At 35.0% G+C, this 27,058-nt stretch overlaps 1 non-coding gene across 1 annotated transcript; it reads left to right on the top strand.

Moving 5' to 3' along the window:
• Positions 1–5,040: 5,040 nt before the first annotated feature.
• On the top strand, positions 5,041–5,147 carry LOC141662344 (small nucleolar RNA R71). Its single transcript, XR_012550465.1, has one exon. It is a non-coding gene; the product is annotated as a small nucleolar RNA R71 (small nucleolar RNA).
• Positions 5,148–27,058: the final 21,911 nt, after the last annotated feature.

The raw sequence follows: 27,058 nt of genomic DNA on the forward strand, positions 1-27,058 counted from the left end.
TCTTTCAGAATCAGGATTTCTGCATTCACTTGCAAAATGACAACTCAAGCCACATTTGAAACATTTTAATTTGGATTTATCCACCATGTTTCTATTTGGCTTGGCTGCTCCAAAATTCTTTTTGAATTTGAGCTTGGTAAACCTTCTTGATAGGAAAGCTAGATGTTCATCTATGTCTTCCATTTCATCTTGACTGATATGATCTTCATGCTCAGCCACTAGCCCTTTTCCTTTGCCTTCACAAACCCTAGAGTTTGGTGCAGATTCCACAGCTTCAACCTTCATCTCTTTCACTCTCTCTTGTTCAGCTACCAGTGCTATAGATCCTCCCTTCTTTCTTCCTTTCTCTATTTGCTCATCTTGTTCCATCTCAAGCTCATAAGTTTTTAGAATACCATACAGTCTCTTGTTCGCACTAAAACATACGCAAAAATAAAGGCAAGCGCACGTGATCACAAGTAGTATAAGATGTAAGTCAAGTTTGTTCACACAGGGACTGGTTTAGGTTAAGTTCAGATTATGCACTTATGCAACAATGTATGATTATCATTCACAGCTAAGACAAGTAACAAGTTTAAGTTGATTACCTACTTAAGAGATTATACTAGCAACTTAACTAAGAGATTAAAACTGAATTACTTATATGAGAATAAACCATGGGATTCTAAATTTATTAAATACTTCATTCAAAGTCTATGTCTTTAACCTTAGCATGTGATGGTGATGACAACTAATCCAGTTACACGAAATTAGTATACGCCAACTTTTATTGTACGTATACCCTACTACTAAGCATCCACAAGTAAGATAGAAGATAGCAGACACCAATTATGCTTAGACCATATATGTCTATAAGATTTGAAAACATAACAGTTGAAGAGCAAGTTGTCTATCTTGATTACATAGGGTGATTAAGATGGTTAAAATTACCCACGAATTATGCATGTCAATTCATACATAAACCTATGCTAGCATGGCAAGTTCTAAACCTCTATAGTCACTGTCTCTTCAATAGAGATTAGCAAACAACCTTAGATGTTAGCTACACATCAAAGATGAATAAGCACAACCAAACTAGGAAATCATAAATCACCACACACTAAAGATTATAAAACAATTAACTATTAAAATCCATAAATAAATCCATTAGAACCCTATGACAACGATTAGTTCATAATCGAACTCATCATCACCATGGGTTCCAATGAAAACATGATAATAAACAATACAAGAGTACTAGGGTTCAAAGACAAGTCAAAAACAAGCATCAAAGTATCAACTATATTGAAGAATTGAAAAGTATTCTTCTCTGTAGCCATATTATGCTCTTTAGGTCTTCGTATTGCTCTCCATTGGCTCCTTGTTATTAAAAACGAATTATTATGGGTATATATAGGCTTCCTGTACTTTCACTTCAATTCTTATTTTGGCTGCAGTTTGAGTTCCGTTCGTCAGAATTCGACGATTCAATAGTTAACGCGAATCTATCGAGATTCTCTACAACTTGAGAATGGTCTTGACTTCAGAATCTGACCTCTTTTCAGCATATTTCCTTAAAAAGCTCATTTATTCATCCAACTAATGCCTGTAATGCAATAACACAAAAACATATCAAAAATACCAATAACTTGAGTGCAAAACACCAACTTAAGCCTGCAATGAAGCGTTCCTAGTAGATATAAAATCTAATTAAAACACCCCCAAACTTGAATCGATGTTTGTCCTCAAGCATAAACAGACTCATAAAACTACAAAAAAAAACTAATGCATGAATGTAACTACATGAATGCAACTAAATGATAATACAATCGATCCCCTCAAAATAACTATAACCAAATGAATAAGCCAACACCTCTAAGAATACAATGACTCTAAACAGAGTTCGAATAAATCTCACAAATCAACTCATAAACCAGAAATGTGCGTGTGTGCAACGCTTAGCAGATATACTCTCAATACTAGATCAAATAACCATAACTTATCTATCATCAAAATAATCACGAGTTTATAAACAGAATAAATGATAAACAGATAATGACTCACAACACCTCCTTTCTACTAGAGTTATACAAAGATTTATGCTATTATTGAACCCATAACAAAGATGTTTATTTGACCGTGCAATGAGTGAGGTCCCAAAAGACTTATACAATAATACCCATGTAGCGAGCGTTAGGTTAGCGGATCCTAGACTATCAAAGCCTTATGTCACTAGGCACAAAGTCCCCTAGAACTTAATAACTCGAGTATTAAAGAGCTCACTCTTGATCAATTATGCATAATACACACTTTTTTTTGAATGAGTGTGTTTCACTCTATCTCATTCAACCCTATACTACTCATAAAATATGAGCCGGCTACTAGCCATTTGACGCCTAGCCTTACTCACAACTAGCAATGAAATCCTAGCTTTTCTCCAGATTAAAATTCAGTGTTCTTTTTCCATTAAGAGAATACCAAAAATTCTAGATATAAACAAGTGATTAAATATCAACAAATAAATATGATCATGATCTAGCTCAAAAGCAATCCTATAAGAATTTGTGAATTTTTTTATTTCCGGCATGGAAATCAATTCATTAGGACTTAAACATCCCTCTATTCGTCATCACTACACAAAAATTAACATCAACTATCAGACATAAATAGCTAAACCTAAGGGATCATGCTATATGCATGCAAATGCAACTATATGAACTCGCATAAAACATAAACAAATATGTCCTATATGAACAATCATGCTAAAATATGAATGAAATACAATTAAACATGCAATATGATTCTATATGGACACAACACAAACTAATCCTTACATCAGTGTCTCGGAAAATAGTATCGAGAGCGTGTGTCAAATCTTCAGTAAAACGTCGGTGGTTGTCATGCATAACCTCAATACGCCGAATCAACCTTCTATATTGCGCATCACCAAGACCAAACCTATCAACTATTTGTGGTGCATAAGAGGGACCCTCTGTAAGCACGGGAGGAATCGGTCGGTCACCCTTTAGATAATCATAGATATATTCCAACCCCTTGTCAGGGGGTGCACCAAAAAATGCATAACTCAAATGATCTGGCAGCGGTGTGAGCCCAAATGTGCGAGCTTCTTCATGTGCGAGCTTCCATAGACGGATCGAGATGCTTCTGAGAAATTTTCAGCTCTGTTAACCCAAGAGAATCAAATGGCATATCCAACTTCCTCTTCCATGGAGGTGCATTCAAAACATGTAATTGCTCTTCTTGTTCTTCATCTTCATTAATTGATTCCCCTATTAAGGATCTCTCTAAGATATCTGACTTTGGCAATTGCTCAATCTCCGAATTCACGACAGAGTCGACCCGTTCTACTTTAAAGCACTCCTCTTTATCTGTGGGTAACTTTATTGCCTTGAACACATTAAAAGTGACCTTCTGATCTTGAACCTTCATCATAAGCTCTCCTTTTTGCACATCGATCATAGTTCGGCCTGTAGCCAAGAATGGTCTTCCGAACATGATGGGAATCTTCTCATCTTCCTCGAAATCCAGAATTATAAAATCAGCAGAGAAGATGAGCTTATCCACCTTGACCAAGACATCCTCCACTATACCTCATGGATAAGTGATGGTCTGATCGGCCAACTGTAAGGACATGTTTATCAGTTTTGGCTCAGGAAAACCAAGTTTTTTGAAGACAGATAAAGGCATCAGATTGATGCTAGCTCTCAAGTCACATAAATACTTGTCGAAAGACAAGTTTCCAATAGTGCAAGGAATAGTGAAGCTTCCAAGATCTTTAAGCTTCAGAGGCAATTTCTGTTGTAGCACAGCACTACACTCTTCCGTTAGAGCAATGATTTCCAACTCCTCAAGCTTTAACTTCCGAGATAGAATACGCTTCATGAACTTTGCATAGCTCGGCATATGTTCTAGAGCTTCCGCAAAAGGTATGTTAATGTGCAACTTCTTCAAAACCTCCAAAAACTTGGAAAATTGCTTGTCGAATTTATGCTTTTGAAGCCTTTTAGGAAATGGGGGAGGCGGATAGCCTTATTTCTCCCATATATTCTGATCAGGAGTGTGTTTTTAGTAGAATTTTTCTTCTTTTCCGCTTCCCCATCCTTTTTTCATAACTGTATCAACAATTTTTTCACTTTTTGAAATTGGCAAGGACGCGGGCGCGCTTGATATGGGCGCGGGCGTGCCTGCATTCTGGAATTTTTTTCAGAATCTTCATCTTGATGATTTTGAGGGTTTACGACCTTTCCTGGCCTCAAGGTGATTGCATTAATCTATTCTTTGACTTCCCTCTTACCTGGATTAGCTTCTATATCACTAGGAAGAGTTCCTTGAGGTCGAATCAACAGTGCATTGGCAATTTGCCCTATTTGGTTCTCCAGAGTCTTGATAGAAACCGTTTGGCTCTTGCACATAAGCCTCAACTCCTCCAATTTAGATTTTTCATTAGAAGATGGACCGGCACCTCCATGAGATTGTTGTTGCATTCCCTATGGCTGAAACTGATGTCTTGGTGCAAACTATTGCTGGAAACCAGGAGGATTGAATTGCTTGTTTCCAAACTGTTGGTGCACCTGTTGCATTGCATTCTGATTGTTTCTCGAGCTAAAGTTCGGATGATTACGGTTGTTAGGATGGTACGTGGCAGGAACTGGCTGCTGCAGCCTCTGAAAGTTGCTCACAAACTGAGCTGATTCACAAGATATAACACAATGCTCCGTCGCCTGCGCTCCTGCACACAGCTCACAAACACTGGCTATCTGATTAACTCCATAGTTGGCCAGAGAATCAATTTTCATAGCTATCGCCTTTAGCTGAGCAGTGATATCCGTAGCTGTATCCACCTCAAGAACTCCTGCTACCTTGCCCTGTGGCATTCTCTGGGTTTGGTTCTGATATTCATTCGCGGCCATTATCTCAATCAGCTCATAAGCTTCCTCATAGCCCTTAGCCCATAAAGCTCCACCTAATGCTGCATCGAGCATAGGTCTCGACTGTGCTCCCAACCCATTATAGAAGAAATTTATCACCATCCAGTCGGGCATTCCATGATGCAGACACTTTCTCAGCATCTCCTTACAACGCTCTCAAGCTTCACATAGAGATTCCCCTGATTGCTACACAAACTGAGTAAGAGCATTCCTGATTGCAGTTGTCTTTGCCATAGGGAAGAATTTAGTCAGAAAATTTTGAGCAAGATCTTCCCAAGTAGCAATTGAACCAGCTGGTAGAGAGTGTAGCCAACCCTTAGCCTTATCCCTTAGAGAGAATGTGAAAAGCCTCAATTTCATAGCATCTTCAGAGATATTGTTGAACTTGAAAGTGTCATATATCTTAATGAAGTCCCTAATATGCATGTTAGAATCTTCTGTTGGAGCACTTGAAAACTGAACTGAGTTCTGGACCATTTGGATTGTGCCAGGCTTGATCTCAAAGGTATTAGTCGCGATGGCTGGCCTGACAATGCTTGATTAAATGTCCATGATCTTTGGTTGGGAATACTCTTTCAAAGCTTTCGTTGCTGCTGCTGGATCTCCCATTATAATGATAACTTTTTCTTCACTTTCTTCTTCAACTTTATCAACTTCTTCAAGAACTTCTTTTTCGACTTCTTCAATAGTTTCCTTAAGAGATTGAGAACGTATTCGCATACACGCTCTCTCGAGTACATGAAACATAAACAAGTAAACCGTGAAAGTAAAAGAATCCAAGTAAGTGAACTTTAACGACCACTGATATCATGCACATAAACTAAAAATTAACACCGAGTCCCCGACAGCGGCGCCAAAAACTTGTTCGCACTAAAACATATACGAAAATACACGCAAACGCACGTGATCACATGTAGTATGAGATGTAAGTCAAGTTTGTTCCCACATGGACTGGTTTGGGTTAAGTTCAGATTATGCACTTATGCAAAAATGTATGATTATCGTTCAAAGCTAAGACAAGTAACAAGTTTGAGTTGATTAACTACTTAAGAGATTATACTAGCAACTTAACTAAGAGATTAAAACTGAATTACTTATATGAGAATAAAACATGGGATTCTAACCTCATTAAATACTTCATTCAAAGTCTATGTCTTTCACCTTAGCATGTGATGGTGATGACAACTAATCAGATAACACGAAATTAGTATACGCCAACTTTTGTTGTACGTATAGCCTACTACTAAGCACCCATAAGTAAGATATAAGATAGTAGACACAATTTATGTTTAGACCATATATGTCTATAAGATTTGAAAACATAACGGTAGAAGAGCAAGTTATCTATCTTGATTATATAGGGTGAATAACATCGTTAAAATTACCCACAAATTATTCATGTTAATTCATATATAAACATATGTTAGCATGATAAGTTCTAAAGCTCTATATTCACTGTCGCTTCAATAGAGATTAACAAACAATCTTATATATTAGTTACGCGTCAAATACGAATAAGCACAACCAAACTAGGAAATCGTATTTTACCACACACTAAAGATTATAAAATAATTAACTATTGAAATCCATAAATAAATGCGTCAAAACCCCATAACAACGATTAGTTCATAATCGAACTCATCGTCACCATGGGTTCTAATGAAAACATGATAATAAACAATATAAGAGCACTATGGTTCAAAGACAAGTCGAAAACAAGCATCAAAGTATCAACTATGTTGAAAAATAAAAAAAGTCTTCTTCTCTGTAGTTGTCTTATGCTCTCTAGGTTTTCGTATTGCTCTTCCTTGGCTCCTTGTTATTAAAAACGAATTATTATGGGTATATATAGGCTTCTGGTGGACCCGGGCTCTCAAAATCTCCAATTTCAACACAAAATAGGATTCTGACCCAAGAACCCTGCGCAGCCACCCCGCTCTCCCGCACGGGCGTGCGTACTTTCTACATCTCTGCGCGGTCGCCCCGCTTCCTGTGTGGGCACGTCGCCTTCCTGCACTTTGAGTTCAATTCTTGTTTTGGTTGCAGTTTGAGTTCCGTTCGTCAGAATTTGACGATTTAAAAGTCCATGCGAAACTATCGAGATTCTCTACAACTTAAGAATGATCTTGACTTCAGAATCTGCCCTCTGTTTAGCATATTTTCTTGAAAATATTATTTATTCATCAAACTAATGTCTGTGATGCAATAACACAAAAAACATAAAAAATACTAATAACTTGAGTCCAAAACACCAACGTAAGCCTGCAATGAAGCATTCCAAATAGATATAAAATCATCTTATCATCTCTCCAAAGTAAATTCTTTTTAATCTTGAGAATTTCGTAGAGAGACAGTCATAGGCTTTCATTCCTTTGGTAGAGATCTAAGGAACATCAGGTTTGAATCTTTTGTCAGATAGACCCTTCCATGCAGCTTTAGTGTATTTAGTAGTTTTTGAAATCTACTAAAGATGTCACTTAAAGATTCACTATCTTCATAATGAAAATGCTCATACTGCTGGATTAGAAGTTTCTTTTTAATTTGCCTTACTTGTTCAGTTCCATCACATATGATTTGAATTGTATCCCAAATATCTTTAGCAGTTTTGCAATTGATGACATTGTCAAACATATCTCCATCAAGACCATTGAACAGAATGTTCATACCCTTTTTATCTTTATGTATTTCCTCAATATCTTCATCTGTCCATTCTGCTTGTGGCTTTGGAATATTTAACTCATTGCCTACAGCTCCTTCAGTATCTGTAGCAGCTTTTCTAGGGACATGAGGGTCTTTCTCAATGCAGTCAACATAGATTTCATCTTGAGAGAGAAGATGCTAGTGCATTTTCACCTTCCAATGGTGTTACGACCGACATTTTATGTAATATTATTTGTGGACTTTGTGTGATATTAAAGTCGTAAGTGAATATACTTAATGGTTGTACCTTGTGTGAATGAAAAATTTCTGCATTTTAAATTTGCTTTATGTAGTATATGATTTTTCAAAGCGAGAGTTTATTTATTTCCCCTATTTTTAATTTATAAGGAATATTCTAAACCTTGGAGAAATTTTCTTTTAAAAGTTATTTTATTCACAAATTTCAAAAGTGATTTTATAAAATTTCTAAAAATCCAAGTTATTTTATGGTATAAATTTTATAATTTTTGAACTTGTATTTTATTTTATAAAAATAAATATTTACAAATTTTATTGGTTATAATCATCAAATTACATAAGAGACCTTGCATGCAAATCACCCTTCTATTCTCTCAAAGGGCAAATAAGACTTTTCCAACCCCACTAACTCATTTGATTATTACCAAATTACTACATTAGCCTTGCATGCAAAATGGCCTAACTTTAGCTAAAGGACATTTTTGTAAGTTCTCACTTCCACTCATTATTTGTCAACCAAAAAGCATAAAAGAAAAGTTTAAGTGGGAGAAGTCATTCCACTCATTCCACACCAACACCCCACAAATTTTTCTCCTCCCCCTCCCACCATTGCTCTCGGCCGAAGGCCTATTTCCCACCCCCTTCCATTTTTCAATTCATTCTTTATCTTCCCAAGTGTAAATCTTCTACCTACATTCATCTTATATACTTTCCAAGTGTTTTGTGACTTGGAAGTTGAAGTTCCATGGATGCATGTGTAGTTCTTATCTGATCTCCAAAGAGAAACTCTTGATTCTTGTAAATTCAAGATCTCTCCATGAGATATATTATGTATATGTGCTAACTAAGTGTTTTATGGAGATATCATGCTTTAAAATCCTTTGCATGCTACTGAAATTTCATTATATATTTATGTTTAGCCATGCATGCTAGTTTTAAGACATTAAAATGATGATCAACCATGTTTTGCATGCTACTCTTTTCGAAATCATGTTGTTATGTTTAAAAATCTATAAATTCGAAATATGTGTGCTTAAAATAGATTGTTTCTATGATAAATTTCTTATTAATAGTTAAAAGAAGTTATATTTCATGATTATTAAGGAGGAGTAATAGGTGCAAGTCAATTTTGCAAGCATTTAAAACTTTATGCCTAGCCGAAATCTTATTATGTGTTTTCCATGAGTTGCATGTCATATTTTTAGTTGCATGTTGTTAATTTTTGGGCATGGATGATCTCCCCTTCTGTTGAGACACTATTTTAGGACATTAAGACACTAGGTATGCTTTGGAAAGAGTTGGGTGCTTGGTTTTTAAGTGGGAATTAAGGTGGAAAGGGATTAGTTGGTGTTTTCATTTTTCCAGATTTGATGCACTAGTTTATGGGGAAGTTTTGAATGAGCATTTGTTGTGCACTTTGAGGCCCAAGCCACCAGAAGTTAGTATTGGGAGTATATAAAAGGTTTTAGGAGTTGGTTGGAGGTTTTCATGTCGTTTGGTTAGGTGCACAAGTAGAATCACAAAATCTGTCCAGCAGGAGACAGTTTTGTTGCAACTTAGAAATAGGGAGATTTGACCATGTAATGGGTAGACCCTCATTAGGCCCTGTTGGGCCTTAGTTAGAGGGAGTGTCAGAGGAGTTTTTCCAGCCATAGTTCATAGGATATGAGTTAGAACCATGTGTCACAATTTAATTCAAGTCAGGGCGTTTTCTGCCCAGGAAAACAGGGGAACCTTGGACTTTAAGCTTAGGCCCAAGAAGGCCCAAGCTAGGCCCTTGAGCCACATCAAGTTTGGGAGATGCCCTAAGGTCAGGAGAGTCTTGTGAAGAGTTTTGAAGGAAACCTTGTAGTTTAAGAGTGTCTAATGCACTCAAGAAACCATAGTTGTCATTCTGAAATTTACACCAGTGAGCACTTTCACTTGACACATAGTTTTAGAACACTTAGGAGTGAGATCTAGGTTGACCACCATAGTTGTAAGATAGTATAAGGTAAGTAGAGAAAAAGGCCCAAGTGAGGGTCAATAGGTCTTGGATAGTCTAGTAAAGGCACCTCGAGTTAGGAAGCCAAAATTAGAAGACTTTGTCTAGTTTAGCGACCAAGTGACTTAAGTTGGGGGATCGAGATCATCCAAGCCTAGTGTTGCATTATGGTGTATGTGGTGTTATTTGGTATTAATATATGATATGTGAGTATATGTGGCTATGTGTGTGCAATTATATTTATAAAGTGAATATAAATTAAGAGCATATAGGCCTAAATGTCATCCGTGTTTAATTTTGGATTGTAAATAGGTTAAGTTGGTGAGAATATATTATAATGAGGATTATTATTATTTATGTAGGATCTCAAGATGAGGGTAAACTTGCCATAAAGGTCGAGTGAAGCTTTCAGTTGCTCCTACCAGTCAGACCAGACCAGCCTTTCTCAAGGCAAGTGATTCAACCTATCTTCGTATTCACTGCAATTGTGTAACAAATAGTTCATATTTATTGACGCAACTACCCTGAGTCATTTTGATATATTTAAATCAACATATCTTATGATTATCTTTGAATCATATAGAAATGCCATGAACCCTCGAGTACGTAATGCAAAGTAGTCTTATCATGATTGTATATTAAAGTAAGATGAATGCCATGATAAAATAAAGGGTTGTTATAATACTTGATTGATCCTCTTGATTAACATGCTAACAATCCCTAAAGTGCTGATATCTCACCCTGATGCTTGAACCCCTATAGAAACTTCACCTTGATACCTAAAAGCCAGATATTGATCAAAGTTGTTCCTCATTGATTGATACCCCTCTTTCTTATCCTAAAGCTTAACAATTCTGATATATCCTGAGTTAAAGATCATTCTTCATACCTTAACACCCTTAATATTCATGAAGCTTATCTTCTTGATGATCTAGCACTTGCACCTTGACGAGAAACCATTGATTTAAGCCCAGTTTGGTACTACCCCTCCATAATATCCAATAGCCTCACTAAATTTCCTTGTCCAAGTTATATATATGAAATCCTTTTAGTTAACCTAATAAAGTAAAGTTTAGTGGATCATGGCCTTGAGATTTAGTACCATATTTCCCGTGTTTCGAGTTGATCTATAATCCCTTGATAAAAATGTTTAATGTTAAAAGAGATTTTGGTCATAAATCGGCATCAGTTTTTGAAATAAATAAAATGTGGATTTCCAGTCCCAAAGGGGGATAAATGTTTTTTTTGAATAGTGGATCTGGACTGAGACCCGAGTCCTTTCCACACTTATATTAGGCTTAAAAGTTGCCTAGGGATCCCATTAATGTTTTAGAACCCAGCGAGGTTCGGGATTACTTCGCGGCTGATCACCGGCTGTAATCCGTAGCTTCATAAAATGATTTTGATTAAGATATGATTTTGAAATTGTTTTGATACAAGCAAAATGATGCCATCACCCATAGTTTTATCTCTCGTTATCATTGGTTATGTCTTCCCATTGTCATTCTTTAATGTATATCTCGATTTGTGTTTTGTATCGTACTGTTTAGTACTTGTTGAGCATTTGGCTCACTCCTTGCTTTACCCTGATATTACAACTAGCAGCTATGGTTAGATTCAAGCAGACTGCCCGTAAGACCTGTGATGCTGATGCTTATGTTCGAGCTCAGGTAGAATAAGAGATAGTAGTTTTGTGTGAGGACTCGCTATTTAAAATCAGTTGTAATACATGGTAGTGTTGGGCTATTCCAAACCCTAAACTGTAAGATCTTGGAGTTGGTTATGTTTACTTCTTTTTAAAATATTGTAATAGTTATATTTAATTTGCTGTTTAAGTTGGGGGTGTGACAAATGGTGATAGTTGTCTTTATCCAAGAACGGGATCTTCACTCCAACATCCTTCATGCTCATGTTGTTAGTTGCTTTAATCTTTAAACTCTTAGTGTATCAAGAGCTTTCTCTGATACCAATTGTTATTCCCAAACAATCTAACAACTAGAATTATAGAAGGGGGGTTGAATGTAATTCTTGGTTTCTTTTTTTATTTTAAGAACTTCTCACAAATATGTATATATCGGTGTTTGAATATGTAAAGGTGCGGAATGAAAATATAGATGTATTCAAACATAAAGTAATTAAACACAAGGATTAAAAACTTTCTGGTGGATTGAACTAACCCACCAGAGATATATATTGATGAGAACTCGGTGATTCAAAATGCACACATCTGCTTACAAGTATGAAATACTTAGAACAGAGAAATTCTTAACAGATACAGCTTTTCTATTTCTCAGTTCTTTCTTTCTTAATTGATACTTTTCTACTTGCTACTCTTGGTTTATATATCACCAAGTTACATGATAAAAAGACAAACTAATAAGACAAAAGTGTCGTAGTCTAATTACATGCTGCTTCATTTCTCCATCTAGCATCTTTGAATATCTTCAAGTTAGCATGGAAATGAAAATTCTTCTTTGTTCTCTAAAACCTGTAAATAGGATGCCACATTCCATTTACATACAATCAACCCATGTGACTGTCAAGTCACTATCAACTGCTTTTTGAATTTGATCATCCATTGAGACTCTGTTGGATCATCCGTCAAGACTTTGTTGGATCATCCGTTGAGAGTCTGGTTGATCATCTGGTGAAACCTTGTGGAACATCCGTTGAGATTATCTTCATAGCAGTTAACTCCATTTCACTTATGCAAGATTACTAGGCATCTAATATTTAAAATTAGCCAACCTATCTTGTATATCAATCTAGTAGTCAACATGACTTAGAATATCCTACAACTTTTAGTTCTCGAAGGCATTACAATATGCAAAATTGTGCTACCAAAATTTATTTAAACATAAGCTACTCTCTCAACGGATGACTAATAAAAGTATCCGTTGAGAGCTACAATTTCACTTAATCAAATCTACAAAGTTGTTTTTGAAGTATATCATCAAGTCTACAACATATTCCAAACAAAGTTATCTTTGTTGATTGTTGAGCCATGAGTATTACTTGTTCAGTTTGATGTTCTTGAGCATATTTTGACTTATTTTAGTTGTAAAAGATGAGATCTTGAGTTTTTGTTGGATTGTTGATGGAATGGCTGTGTTTAAGTTTTGGAAATCATTAGTTTATAGCCGTCGTAATGCCCGATTTTCCGATGACTATTTTGTATGTAAATTTTGGGCTCGAAACCTTCACTATTAAGCCTCCCCACTCCATTATTAGCTATATGATGTTTTAAGCTTCGTTTTGGTATATAGATCATGTTAATCGGATTTACGGTTTAGGAGAAATGATCGTTTTAAGTAGCGGCATTTCGCGAACCCACCCTGACATAATGAAGTAACATTGAAACTGTTTCAGGACGCCTAAAAGGCTTGTCGAATCACGAAACTTTTATTTGAAGTATCTAAGGCAGTTAGTAAGGCCCTCACAAAGGTTTTATGTTAAAAATTTTAAGTGTCAGTTTTATAAAAATGTTGGAGCCAAGGGTGCACAAGCTAGTAATGTTAATTAACAACTTGAAAATGAGCGTTAGGGTCTATGTGAGTAAAGCTAAGGTTTCATAAGCGACCGAGGACTAATCACGAGTCATGTTAATTTTTATAGGTTATCGGACCGATCCTAGAACCACTACCACCTCCGAACATTTAGGCAAGTTTTTAGACCCTATTACCGTTATTATGATATGTATGCATGCATGTTTTCAAATCATGATATTTCAATAGTGAAAAATGATTGTTTAAAGTAGAGTTTACGAGCTACATAATACTTATGCTAGTGATAAGCGATATTTTGCGGATACCCTTAGTATATGACATACAAGTTTGAATATTATACCTTAAACCGTGATGCGATGTTCCCGAGTATGTTACGTATAGTTTTGAAAGCGAATAATCGAATAAGGTTTATTCAATAGTTTTAAATAGTAAATGAATATTATTTTGAATATTCGATTAATATTTTAATTACGATTAAGAACTATTTATGAATATTATTTTGATTATTCAAATAAAGATTTACTTTGAATATTTATATTAGTTATTAAATGAATATTAGTTTTGAATATTCATTTAAGAATTTTTAACTCCGACTATTTTATTTAAAAATATTCTTTGATCAATAAATGTTTAAAGAATAATAGTTAAAGATTCATTCAATATTTTTGGAAAGTAATTTATATTATTTAAATCCTTTTACCTTAAACGTTTTCGATATATATTTTCGAACATTATAAGATGATTTTAAAAGTAAAGAGCGGATCCCAAACCCATTTTTAAATTTAAATCTTTTCATTCGAAGGGGATTTAAATACTCGCTCAAAATAGGAGGAATCCTGCTCAGTGATGTAATTTATATTCGCAACAAGGTTGCTGAATAGATAAAGAAAGTTTTGATTACTTGCCCAACACTCGGGAAGTAAGTCGTGGAATAAGTTTAATCCAGTAACAAGCATCTCTTGGAAAATATTGGCGAGTTTCCCCTTTCAAACTAGATACAACTTCATGGTGGAGTTCTATCAACAAGTTTCTACTTGGGGAAAGGGGAGACGAGCATTACGTTTCAGGGTCATGGATTTCATCCAAACTAGGAGTGGTGTAAGTGGCCGAGTGGCGCCGGTCTAGCATTTATTAATTTATGGACCTAACGTGCCCGGAAGTTCCGTAGAGGCGGTTCATTCCTTGGGAGTTCAGGTTTTAGTAGACAAGTAATACCGGATGATCTCCCCTACATATAGGTATGTAGTGGAGTTGTACGACTGCGACTGATCATCATAAATTACACTTCTCCTGCGACATACTCCAGAATTGGTTTATCATCCAAATTGAATATTTTCAGCAACATTATCGAGACCACCCCGATCAGAAAGCTAAGGTTGGGTGACCGATGAATGTTGGCAGAGTCAAGCGTTCAAAATGATGTTTTGAAAATGAAGTATCTCATAACTTCATCTTTTAAATGATATTTCAATGATTTATTTTTACTTGAATGGACAAAAGCCCTCAATTAGTTTTATGAAAATGATTTATACAAGACTCACCTTGTAACTTCACCTATATGATGAACTTTTGAAAACTGGTTATACTTTGAACAACTGTAGTTTTCAAAGAGTTATGATAAAGATATATACATATATTGAAGTATCTCGTAACTTCACCTTTTAAACATATATCAAGATAAAGATACTTTGCATTGTTGATCAAATTTTATATATATCATTTTGTGAGCTGTATTGCTCACTCTTGCTTTATTTCTTTGTCACTCTTGCTTTATTTCTTTGTCACACAACAACAGTTAGGCAAGATGTCCATACTCAAGCATACCCACCGCAGGACTATGGAAAATGTCTCAGGACTACCCATTGAAATCTTAGGCGCTATTGCTGTAGAGGTAGATCTATCTGTAGTCTAGGCGTTCAGCTTTTGGGAATCAACTTATGTATAATTATGACTTGTGTAAGATAATGGCAAGGAACTTGTAAACTTATTAATTAATCATTTGGGTTTATAATAACTTATAACTTGTGAATCTTATAACTGATACTTACCCCAATATCATCTCTAGGACTATAACGTGTTGTCGATTGTGTATTATTGTGGGGTCACAACATGCAGTTATTTATTTTGATTTAAGTTAAATGTTATTGATGGAAAGAAAGACCGTGATAGCTCGGATCCCCGATCCCGGATCTATGGCTGTTACACAAACACACTACCAGTCGGTTGCGAGCCGACACCAAACCAATCCAACAATCAATATCTAAACTATATTCAAATAACCGACTTATATAACCTTGAACACAACTAACATATAGCCATGTCACCTTGTCACTTATCAATTAAGCCACCAAATGTCATCACATTATTATGAAATTTAATAAACTATAAAGTTTTTATCTTATTCCTAACCATCAATACTAATTTAACTCAAATACATTCAAACATTCATGATCAATCACTTAAATAATCTTAAAAACTTAAAGACTTCCTACTGTGCACGCTTTACTCAAACATTATGAAAGTGTTTGTCCTAAATCCAATCATGTATGATGAGTTAGGAAGAACTTTCTTGTATTCTTATTTAATTTCATTATTATTAATAAAAGACTTATTTTGGTTTTATTATGGGCTTTATCTATTTAAAGTGTTTTGAATAAGATGTTCCATAGCTTAGAGTAAAGCTTCTAGAATTATAATGAGATTGTAATAGTGAGATCTAGAAGATGATAACTTTAGAGTTAAACGGTTCATGATCATAGGATAACTAATAGGAAATTAGTGAATCCGTAAAGATTGGTGCATGCTATGCTTGCTCCCTTCATGAGGATGTCTGTTCTCAAAGGCATTTGTGTGGTGACACTATAGCTAGTATATAGGTGCTTATTTAAGAATAAGTTCACTGAACATGACTCGATAAGTTGGAAAACTAATGGAGATTACTCACGTGTCAATAGTTATTCACTGAGTGATAGTTGTACAAGTGTCCTTAGACTTGAGATTGTTAAAGTTATCTTGTATATAAAGAATTGTGCTTTAGTTTAGTCCTTAATCTCAAGAACATCCATTAGGTCTATTCTGGGCATAAGGATTTGTGTATGGAGATAGTTAACATCAATAGAGGATCTACCCCTTCCAATATAGGATGAGAATATCCTATGTTATTCTTAGTATGCGAGTTCTGAAATCTCTGGCCAGAGTGTATGAAATTAGAAAGGAGTTTCTAATTTGCATTAATATGAACTTTGCATTATGAATAAGAAATCATATGATTAAATTTGATAGGCCTGGTACGAGATCCATGCCTTGTATTTAATCAGGATATTGTAAGGGTAGAAGGAATTCATTGTACAGTAACTAGTCACTGACAGGTTCTTGGTATTCTAAGCAGTGAATTCATATATCCGGATAGTCGCGATATGTTGAGAAGCATCACTCACGATGTAGAATAAATATAATTAATCAGTAAATTATATTTAATGAATTTTAGAATTCATATAAATAATAAATAGAAGGTTTATTATTATTTATTTCTACTACCGGCTTAATATTGAACCTATAGGGTCACACCATAAAAAGATTAATTTATTGATGAAGGTATTTCGAGAGAGCAAGTTGTTTTCTAAAGAATTTAGAAAAATAATAATGATTAAAATTGTTTTAATTATTATTTAAACATTTTATAAGATAAAGTGTGGGATTTAAATAATATATATTAATATATTAATTATATGAAAACCTAGTGATTCCTATATAAAGAATGAGATGAGAAGGGTTTTGGAATGCACTTGTGTTTTTGTGAAAACTTAGTTGCCACCCTCTCCTTCTTCTTCATCTCTCTCTCTCTCAAAAGAAAAGGGCACCACTTTTATAAAGCTTCATCTTTTTAAAAGCTTCATCGAAGGATTATTCTTGGTGGATACCAGTAGAGTGCTTCACACTCTGAGGAGCAACTACTATCATCCATTGTTATAAAGCTTCGATTTTTAAGGTATGATTACGATATCTCCGCTCCCTTGATTTTATATGTTTTTTCTATATGTGCGATACGTGGATTTTTGGAATAATTGTTATATCATGCTTCCGCTCGTCCGTAAATTCCTTCATTGGAATCAGAGCCAGGTTCTGCATATAGAGATTCATATAAAACAATTTCAAATTTTTTTATACATGTATGGATTTATTATGATTTTTGCAAGTTTATTTAGATTTAATTATGAATTAATTCGAAATAATTTTTGCATTGGATTTTGACCACTGATCTAGGTTCTACAAGTGTTGTAGATCATCTGGGTATTGTTATTCATAATTTTGTAATATGTAGATTATTTGTTATGATTTTTTTTAATTATTTTAATTAAAATTCATAATATAATTATGCATGTGAATAAATATGAATTTAATATTTGCTTCCATCCATTGGATGACCTTGTAATTGTTACTATAGTAAATGAATTCGTCAGTTTTTTTCTGGGACATAAATGCAATAACAGTTATAAAAGGGACCAATAATGATAATAATAATAGTTATTATTAATACTACAATAAATGAATTCATCAGTTTTTGTTTTGGGATTTATATAATAGTTTTGAACTGTTTATATTCCCGAAAGTGTTTTAAAGCTTGTTTTAATTGTTTTAATTGCTTTTAAATACTATAATAAATCCATACATCAATATATATCAATGTGTGACATGATATTACTTGCATGCTTAATTGTTTATTTATTTATTTTTATATATGAGATATATGCCTATGTGTACCATGCGATGATAGATTTAGGTGAACTTAAATAAATATAAGGCGTACTCTAGAAAATCTAGAATAGGAATCGTTTCTTTCCTTAACAATAATATTATGAATAAAATCATGAGATTCTTGTGTTTGTGAAACACGTAATTAAATATGAATTTTCAATATTGAGAGAAAGGATGATTCTGTTAAAAGCGGATTTCGATATATAAGAAAGGGGTATTAAGTGACGCCTTTTGACAATGTTCCCCCCGATCTGGGAATTATCCAATTATTGATTATTGATTTGAAATATTTAATTTAAAAGAAAGAATCTCTTTATAATATGATTATGATTGTAACATAATATAATCCCTCTAAAATTAAATAATATCAAGTACTAATTGGCCAATGACACAACGGGCTTGTGGCGGTCATAGCCTTCCAACATGGTAGAAAGTAGTCATCATTTTTGAATCATTGTCATTTCGTGCTACAGCCGAGGGCTTTGATTTTTAAATAACAAATACTTGTCTATTACATAGAGATGTGTACAATGAATTAGAATCTAATGGTCGTTACGTGCTACAGCCATGGGCCGTTAGAGACTCATTCAATTATATGAAATGTTGGGTTAGACTTGACTTAGAATATTGAGTTTGTCGTGCTACAGCCATGACTCAAATTATTCAAGAGGCTAAATTTTTATTAGGGAATAACATAAGATGTAATTGACAAGAGTTGTCTGCCTATTAAACATCACATGGCATTTCGTGCTATAGCCAAGGTTGTGTGATGGAATGTAGGATCCCTATTCCCACTAGCATTATGAATGCTTAATTTTTCACTTAGGGGGTTGTATAAATTAGATAAACTAGTGGGAGCCACTTATGAATAAAGACCCGATTCATATAGAGTTTTGAAATGTAATTGAATATTTTCTAAGTGATGTTATGTGTTTATCATTTACAGATTTACTATATACGTTATGTCTTCTGCACTATCACTCCGGAGAATACTAGATGCTCACAAATTGACTGGTCCTAATTTTGCTGAATGGCTTCGAAACTTGAGAATTATTCTCAGGGCTGAGAAGCTGGAATATGTAATTGACTCACCTAAGCCTGCTGAACCTGCTGATGATGCACATAATGATGAATATATTGTGTATCGTAAGTGGATAGATGATGCAAATGTTGCTCAATGTATCATGCTAGCTTCCATGAACATTGAGCTACAGAAGCAGCATGAGCATATGGATGCTCACACTATCCTAACGCATTTACAAGAGTTGTATGATGTGGCAGGGAGGACAGCTCGATATGAGATATCGATGGAGATGTTCGGCTGTACGATGTCTGAGGGATCATCTATGAATGACCATGTACTCAAAAGATGATCAATTTGATTGAACGTCTTGGACAACTTGGTTTTGCCATTGATGGGGAGTTGACTCAAGACTTAGTCTTGCAATCACTTCCGAGTTCATTTTCGCAGTTTGTTGTGAACTTTCACATGAATAAGCTGGACATCATCCTGGATGAACTCCACAACATGTTGAAGACGGCGGAATTGAATTTTCCCTCTAAGAAGAGTTATGTTCTTCTAATTGGTGAAGGCTCTAATCCTAAGAAAAGGAAGAGGAACCCTCCCAAGAAGAAGAAGAAAGTAGGTGAGAAAAAGCCGATTCCACCAAAAGCTGAAGACCCCAAGAGCAAAGTTGTTTGCTTCCACTGTAACAAGGTAGGGCACCGGAAGAGGAACTGTAAGGTTTACCTTGCAGAATTGAAGAAGAAGAAGGGTAATGAGACTGCCACTTCTGATTCAGGTATGTTCATGATTGAAGTGAATATGTCACTAAGTCAAATTTCTACTTGGGTATTAGATACCGCCTGTGGTTCTCACATTTGCAATTCATTGCAGGGAGTAAGGAGAAGTATGACTCTCGAGAAAGAGGAGGTGAAGTATGACTCTCGAGAAAGAGGAGGTGATTCTATGGATGGGAAATGGAGCAAGAGTTGCTGCTGAAGCTGTATGATCATTTAATTTACATATGCCTACGGGCAAGACAATTGTTTTAAATAAATGTTATTTTGTTCCCTCGATTGTGAGGAATATTATTTCTATTCACATGTTAGACTTAGCTGGATTTTCGTTTGTTATTCAGAATAATAAATGTTCAATTCTTAGAGATAACGTTCTTTATGGTAGTGGTATTTTAAATAATGGTTTGTATGTATGTGACGTAGAGCATAATTTACTACAAATTGAACATACTAATAAAAGGAAAAGGAATGATGAAAATCTTACCTATTTATGGAACTACAGACTTGGTCATATTAGTGAAAATAGACTGCGGACATTGTATAAGGAAGGGTTACTTGACCCCTTTGATTTTGAATCATATCTTACATGCGAGTCTTGTCTATTGGGTAAAATGACCAAATCTCCATTTAGTGGACATGGAGAGAGGGCTGCAGTTTTGCTAGGATTGGTACACACAGATGTATGTGGACCAATGTCTACGCAAGCCATGGGTGGATTTTTATACTTCATTACTTTTATAGATGATCGATCTAGATTTGGATATGTGTATTTGATGAAACACTAGTCTGAAGCCTTTGAAATGTTCAAAGAATATAAGAATGAAGTGGAGAAATAAACCAAACATAGTATTAAAACCCTTTGATCAGATCGAGGTGGTGAATACTTGAAGGAAGAGTTTCTAGATTATCTCAAAGAAAATGGTATAGTCTCTCAGTGGACTCCTCCATATACTTCACAGTTGAATGGGGTATCTGAAAGGAGAAATCGAACTTTGTTAGATACGGTTCGGTCCATGATGAGCTATGCAGATCTTCCAGTATTCCTTTGGGGTTATGCATTGGAAACCTCAACATATTTACTGAATAAGGTGCCTTCAAAATCTGTTCCTCAAACTCCATATGAGATATGGAAATAAAGGAAACACGTTAAGATTTGGGGATGTCCAACTTATGTCAAGAAAGTTGACCCTGATAAGCTGGAATCTCGATCCATAAAATGTAGATTTGTGGGATATCCTAAAGAGACTTTGGGGTATTACTTTTACACCGATCATAGGGTATTTGTCTCCAGACATGATACCTTTTTGGAAAAACAAGTTATCCTTGAAAGAAACAGTGGGAGCAAAATAGAACTTAATGAAGTTTAAGAAGCACAAACTACTACGGTTCAAGAGGAAACACCTGTTCAGACTGAACAACCTTCTGTGGAACAGCCCATTCGTAGGTCAGGGAGAGTGTCTCGCCAACCTGAGAGGTATTATGGCCTTGTCATTGAGAATGAAAATGAGTTGTCATTCATTGATGATGACGACCCTATGACCTATAATGAGGCTATGAGTAATATTGACTCAGAGAAATGGGAGAGTGCCATAAAATCCGAAATGGAATCTATGTATGCCAACCAAGTATGGACTTTGGTTCAAGCACCAGAGGATGTAAAGCCTATTGGGTGCAAAATGGTATACAAAAGAAAGATTGGAGCAGATGTCCAGGTGGAGACCTATAAGGCCAGGCTCGTGGCAAAAGGATTCAGACAAAGGCAAGGGATTGACTTTGATGAAACTTTTTCGCCTGTAGCCCTGTTGAAATCAATTCGGATTTTGCTTGCGATTGCTGCGTACTACGACTATGAGATCTGGCAAATGGATGTCAAAACGGCCTTTCTTAATGGGAAACTTGAAGAGGAAGTGTATATGACACATCCAGTGGGTTTTATTTCTAAAGGGAATGAACACCTAGTGTGTAAGCTGCTACGAACCATATATGGATTAAAACAAGCTTCTCTTAGATGGAACATCCGTTTTGATGAGACAATCAAAGAGTTTGGTTTTATCAAAAACATAGATGAACCATGTATCTACAAGAAGGTTAGTGGGAGCGCGGTAATATTTCTTGTACTGTATGTGGATGGCATACTTCTTATAGGAAATGATATACCGATGCTACAATAAGTCAAAGTGTGGCTATCGAAGAACTTAACTATGAAGGACTTGGGAGAAGCATCCTACATTCTCAGTATGAAGATCTATATAGATAGATCTAGAAGAATGATAGGTCTTACCCAGGGTACATACATCGAGAAAGTGCTTAAAAGGTTTAGCATGGAAAATTCCAAGAGAGGTCTCATACGGATGAGTCATGGAGTATCCCTTTCCAAAAGGATATCTCCTAAGACAGCCGAGGAAAGAGAGCATATGAGTAAGTTTCCTTATGCTTCAGCAATATGATCTATCATGTATGCGATGTTATGTACTAGGCCTGATGTTGCTTACTCAATTAGTGTGACAAGAAGATATCAGTCTGATCCAGGAGAAGACCACTAGAAAGCAGTGAAGAACATCCTTAAGTACTTGCGAAGGACTAAGGATATTTTTCTTATTTTTGGTGGATCTGAGTTGAAAATAGAGAGTTATACTGACTCTAGTTTTCAATCATAATATGATGATAGCAAATCCATGTCAGGGTACGTATTTACTCTCAATGGTGGTGCGATTAGTTGGAAGAGTTCCAAACAGTCTACAACGGCTAACTCCACAGCGGAAACAGAGTATATAGTTGCAAGTGAGGCTATAAAAGAAGCCATTTGGATGAGAAAATTTGTTTCTGAGTTGGGAGTTGTTCCTAGCATTGAGGAGCCAATTGTGTTGTATTGTGATAACAACGCAGCAATAGCACAAGCCAAGGAACCCAGGTCTCATAAAAATTCCAAACATGTTTTGCGACGCTTTCATTTGATTAGGGAAATTATTGAAAGAGGAGATATCAAGATTGAGAGAGTTGACACACATAACAACGTAGCAGACCCACTCACAAAGTCATTGTCTCAGATTCACTTTGATCGTCATAAAGAGAAGATGGGTATTAGATACCAGGGTGATTGGCTTTAGTTCAAGTGGGAGATTGAGAGTGTTTGTCCTAAATCCAATCATATATGATGAGTTAGAAAGAAATTTCTTGTATTCTTATTTGATTTCATTAATATTAATAAAAGACTTTTTTTGGTTTTATTATGGGCTTTATTTATTTAAAGTGTTTTGAATAAGATGTTCCATAGTTTAGAGTAAAGCTTCTAGAATAATAATGAGATTGTAATAGTGAGATCTAGAAGATGATAACTTTAGACTTAAACAGTTCCTGATCATAGGATAACTAATCGAAACTTAGTGAATCCGCAAAGAATGGTACATACTATGCTTGCTCCCTTCATGAGGATGTCTGTTCTCAAAGGCATTTGTGTGGTGACACTATAGCTAGTATGTAGGTGCTTATTTAAGAATAAGTTCACTGAACATGACTCGATAAGTTGGACAACTAATGGAGATTACTCACGTGTCAATAGTTATTCACTGAGTGATAGTTGTACAAGTGTCCTTAGACTTGAGATCGTTAAAGTTATCTTGTATATAAAGAACTGTGCTTTAGTTTAGTCTTTAATCTCAAGGACATCCATTAGGTCTATTCTGGGCATAAGGATTTGTGTATGGAGATAGTTAACGTCAATAGAGGATCTACCCCTTCCAGTATAGGAAGAGAATTGAAAGGAATATGTCCTAAGTCCAATCATGTAGAAGGATTTAGGAATAACTTTTATGTAATCTGTTTTGATTTCATTGATATTAATAAAAGACTTGTTTTGTTTTTATTACGGGCTCTATCTATTTAAGTGTTTAAATAAGATATACCATAGTTTAGAGTAAAGCTTTTTATGGATTATGATGAGATCATAATAGTGAGACCTAAAAGATGATAACTCTACTAGCTGGTAATAAATAATCCGTAAAGATCGATACATACTATGCTTGCTTCATTATGAAGGATGTCTGTTCTCATAAACATATGTCTGGTGACACTATAGCTAGTATGTAGGTGCTTATTATAGAATAAGTTCACTGAACATGACTCACACAGCTGAACAACTGATGGAGTTCGCTCACGTGTCAGCAGTTGTTCACATAGTGATAGTTGTACAAGTATCCTTAGACTTGAGATCATCATAGTCATCTTGTGTACACTGAACTATGCTTTGGTTTAGTTCTTAGTCTCCAGGGACAATTATTAGGGCTCTACTGGGTATAGGAATTTGTACACGAAGATAGTGTATGATCAATAGAGGATCTACCCCTTCCAGTGAAGGAAGCGAATGTTCAAGGCTGATCCACTTATGCTAGTTCAGGAATCTCTGGCCAGAGTGAATGAAATTAGAAAGGAGTTTCTAATTTGCAAAGAACTAAGCATAGTAAATGGTAATCAAGTGATTAAATTAGATAGGCTTGACACAAGATCCATGCCTTGTATTTAATCAGGACATTGTAGGGTAGAAGGAGTTTATTGTACGGTAACTATTCACTGAATATGTTCTTGGTATTCTAAGCAGTGAATTCGTATTATCCGGATAGTCGCGATATGCTGAGAAGTATCCCTCACGATGTAGAATAAATATGATTAATTAATTAATCATATTTAATAAATTAGAGAATTTATATAAATAATGATAAAATAGTTTTATTATTATTTATTTCTACTACCGGTTTAATATTGAACCTACAGGGTCACACCATAAAAAGAGAATGATTTAATGGTGGAGAAATTAATTAATAATGGCTGATAATTATTTATTTATGAAATAAATAATTAATTGGCAAATTTAATAATTGATTAAATGAGATTTAATTGATTATAAATTAATTAAGAAAAGTTCTTAATATTATTAATTAAGAATTTAATTTTTTGGAAATTAAATCAAGAGAGAGAATTATTTCTAAAGTGTTTAGAAAAAGGATTAATAATTAAAAGGTGTTTTAATTATTAATGAGAATAATAAATGGGTTAATAATAATAATATTTTATGGGAAAATTTCAGCTGAAAATTTTGCCTATAAATATACTATTATAAACCCTATTTTTATTCTAACCCGAACCAGAACCCAAAAATTTTAGAAAAAACCTAATTCTCTCCACCTCCTCCTCCTCCTTAACGTCGTTTTCTTGGTGGATACCGGTGGAGTGCTTCACGTTTGAGGAGCAGCTGCTAAGGATCTCCGATCGTTGCTTTTGGATCGCTATTAAAGGTTAGTAATCGATTCATATATTTTAATAACGATTTATATGCTTTTATTTGGATTTTATATGTGTAAAAGTGTTTTACCATGCCTCCGCTGCGATTAAAATCCAACAATGGTATCAGAGCATAGGTTGTATGCATATAGATCTGTGGTAAAATTTCAGAATTTTATGTGCTTGTATGAATTAATTATGATTTTTACAAGTTATATTATGGATTAATTTTGTGTGATGAGAAATCATTTCTCAGAATAATTTTGAATGTTGATCTGGGTTCTACAAGTGTTGTAGATCGTCTGGGTATTTTTTTTCATAGTTTTATGATGTATAGATTTTTTATTATGAATTTTTGAAGTTGTTGCAATTAAATTCGTAATTAAATAATCATATATATATAAATTGTAAGTATATATATATTATGCATCTGCTGCTTGTCTGTTGCTGTACTGTTGAATGCACGGAAGAGAAGACACAAAAGTCTGTTGTTGCACGGAGTTCGAGAAAGACAAAGACGGCGGTTGTTCTGACAGGCGGAGAAACGCAGAAGAAAGGGTGTCGCGCATTCCGGGAATGAGTTACACCCTGTGGCGCATTCACGGAATGCGTTACACCTTTTAATGGCTTAAAAGGGTTGTAACGCATCACCGGAATGCGTTACAGGGCTTGTAACGCATTCCTGTAATGCGTTACAGCCCGACTGTCCACATTAAATTTGATTTTTTGGGAGTTTCGTAACTCCGTTTTAGGCGTGCAATATATCGTTGGATTCATTTTTCCGAGACGGATCTAATGGAGTGATCAAATTTTAGTTTATATAAAAGTTTTGAACTGTTTATATTTCCGAAAGTGTTTTAAAGCCGTTTTTAACTGTTTTAACTGCTTTTAAATGCTTCATGTGATACATAGAGATGTATAACGCTTAGACCAATATGCTAGATGATGTAACATGCCTACCTTGATGTTTATTCATGCTGATATATGTGATATATGCTTAGTTTATCATGCGATGATAGATTTAGGTGAACTTAAATGAACATAAGGCGTTTGTTAGACAACCTAGTATAGTGAAATTGTTTCATAACCTTAATAACAATATTATGAATACAATCATGAGATTCTTGTGTTTATGAAACACGTAATTGAATATGAATTTTCGATATGAGAGAAAGGATGATTCTGTCAACAACAGATTTCTATCTGTAAGAAAGGGTTATTAAGTGACGCCTCTTGACAATGCTCCACCCGATCTGGGAATCATCTGATTATTGATTATTGATTTGAAATATTTAATTTAAAAGGAAGAATCTCTTTATAATATGATTATGATTATAACGTAATATAATCCCTCTAAAATTAAATAATATCAAGTAGTAATTGGCCAATGACACAACGGGCTTGTGTCGGTCATAGCCTTCCAACATGATAGAAAAGTAGTTCTTATTTTTGAATCATTGTCGATTCGTGCTACAGCCGAGGGCTTTGATTTCGAAATAAGAAATACTTGTGTATTACATAGAGATGTGTACATTGAAATAGAATCTAAAGGTCGGTACGTGCCACAGCCGTGGGCCATTGGGGACTGATTCAATTGTACGGAATGTTGGGTTAGACTTGACTTAGAATATTGAGTTTGTCATGCCACAACCGTGACTCAATTATTCACGAGGCTAAAGTTTGATTAGGGAATAACATAAGATGTAATTGACAAGAGTTGTCTGCCTATTGAACATTACATGGCGGTTCGTGCTATAGCCGGGGTTGTGTAATGGAATGTAGGATCCCTATTCCCACTAGCATTATGAATGCTTAATTTTTCACGTAGGGGGTGGAATAAATTAGATAAACTAGTGGGAGCCACTTATGAATGAAGACCCAATTCATATAGTGTTTTAAAATGAAATCGAATG

Source organism: Apium graveolens, chromosome 5 (assembly GCF_009905375.1).
Source record: "Apium graveolens cultivar Ventura chromosome 5, ASM990537v1, whole genome shotgun sequence".
Classification (NCBI taxonomy): Eukaryota; Viridiplantae; Streptophyta; class Magnoliopsida; order Apiales; family Apiaceae; genus Apium; species Apium graveolens.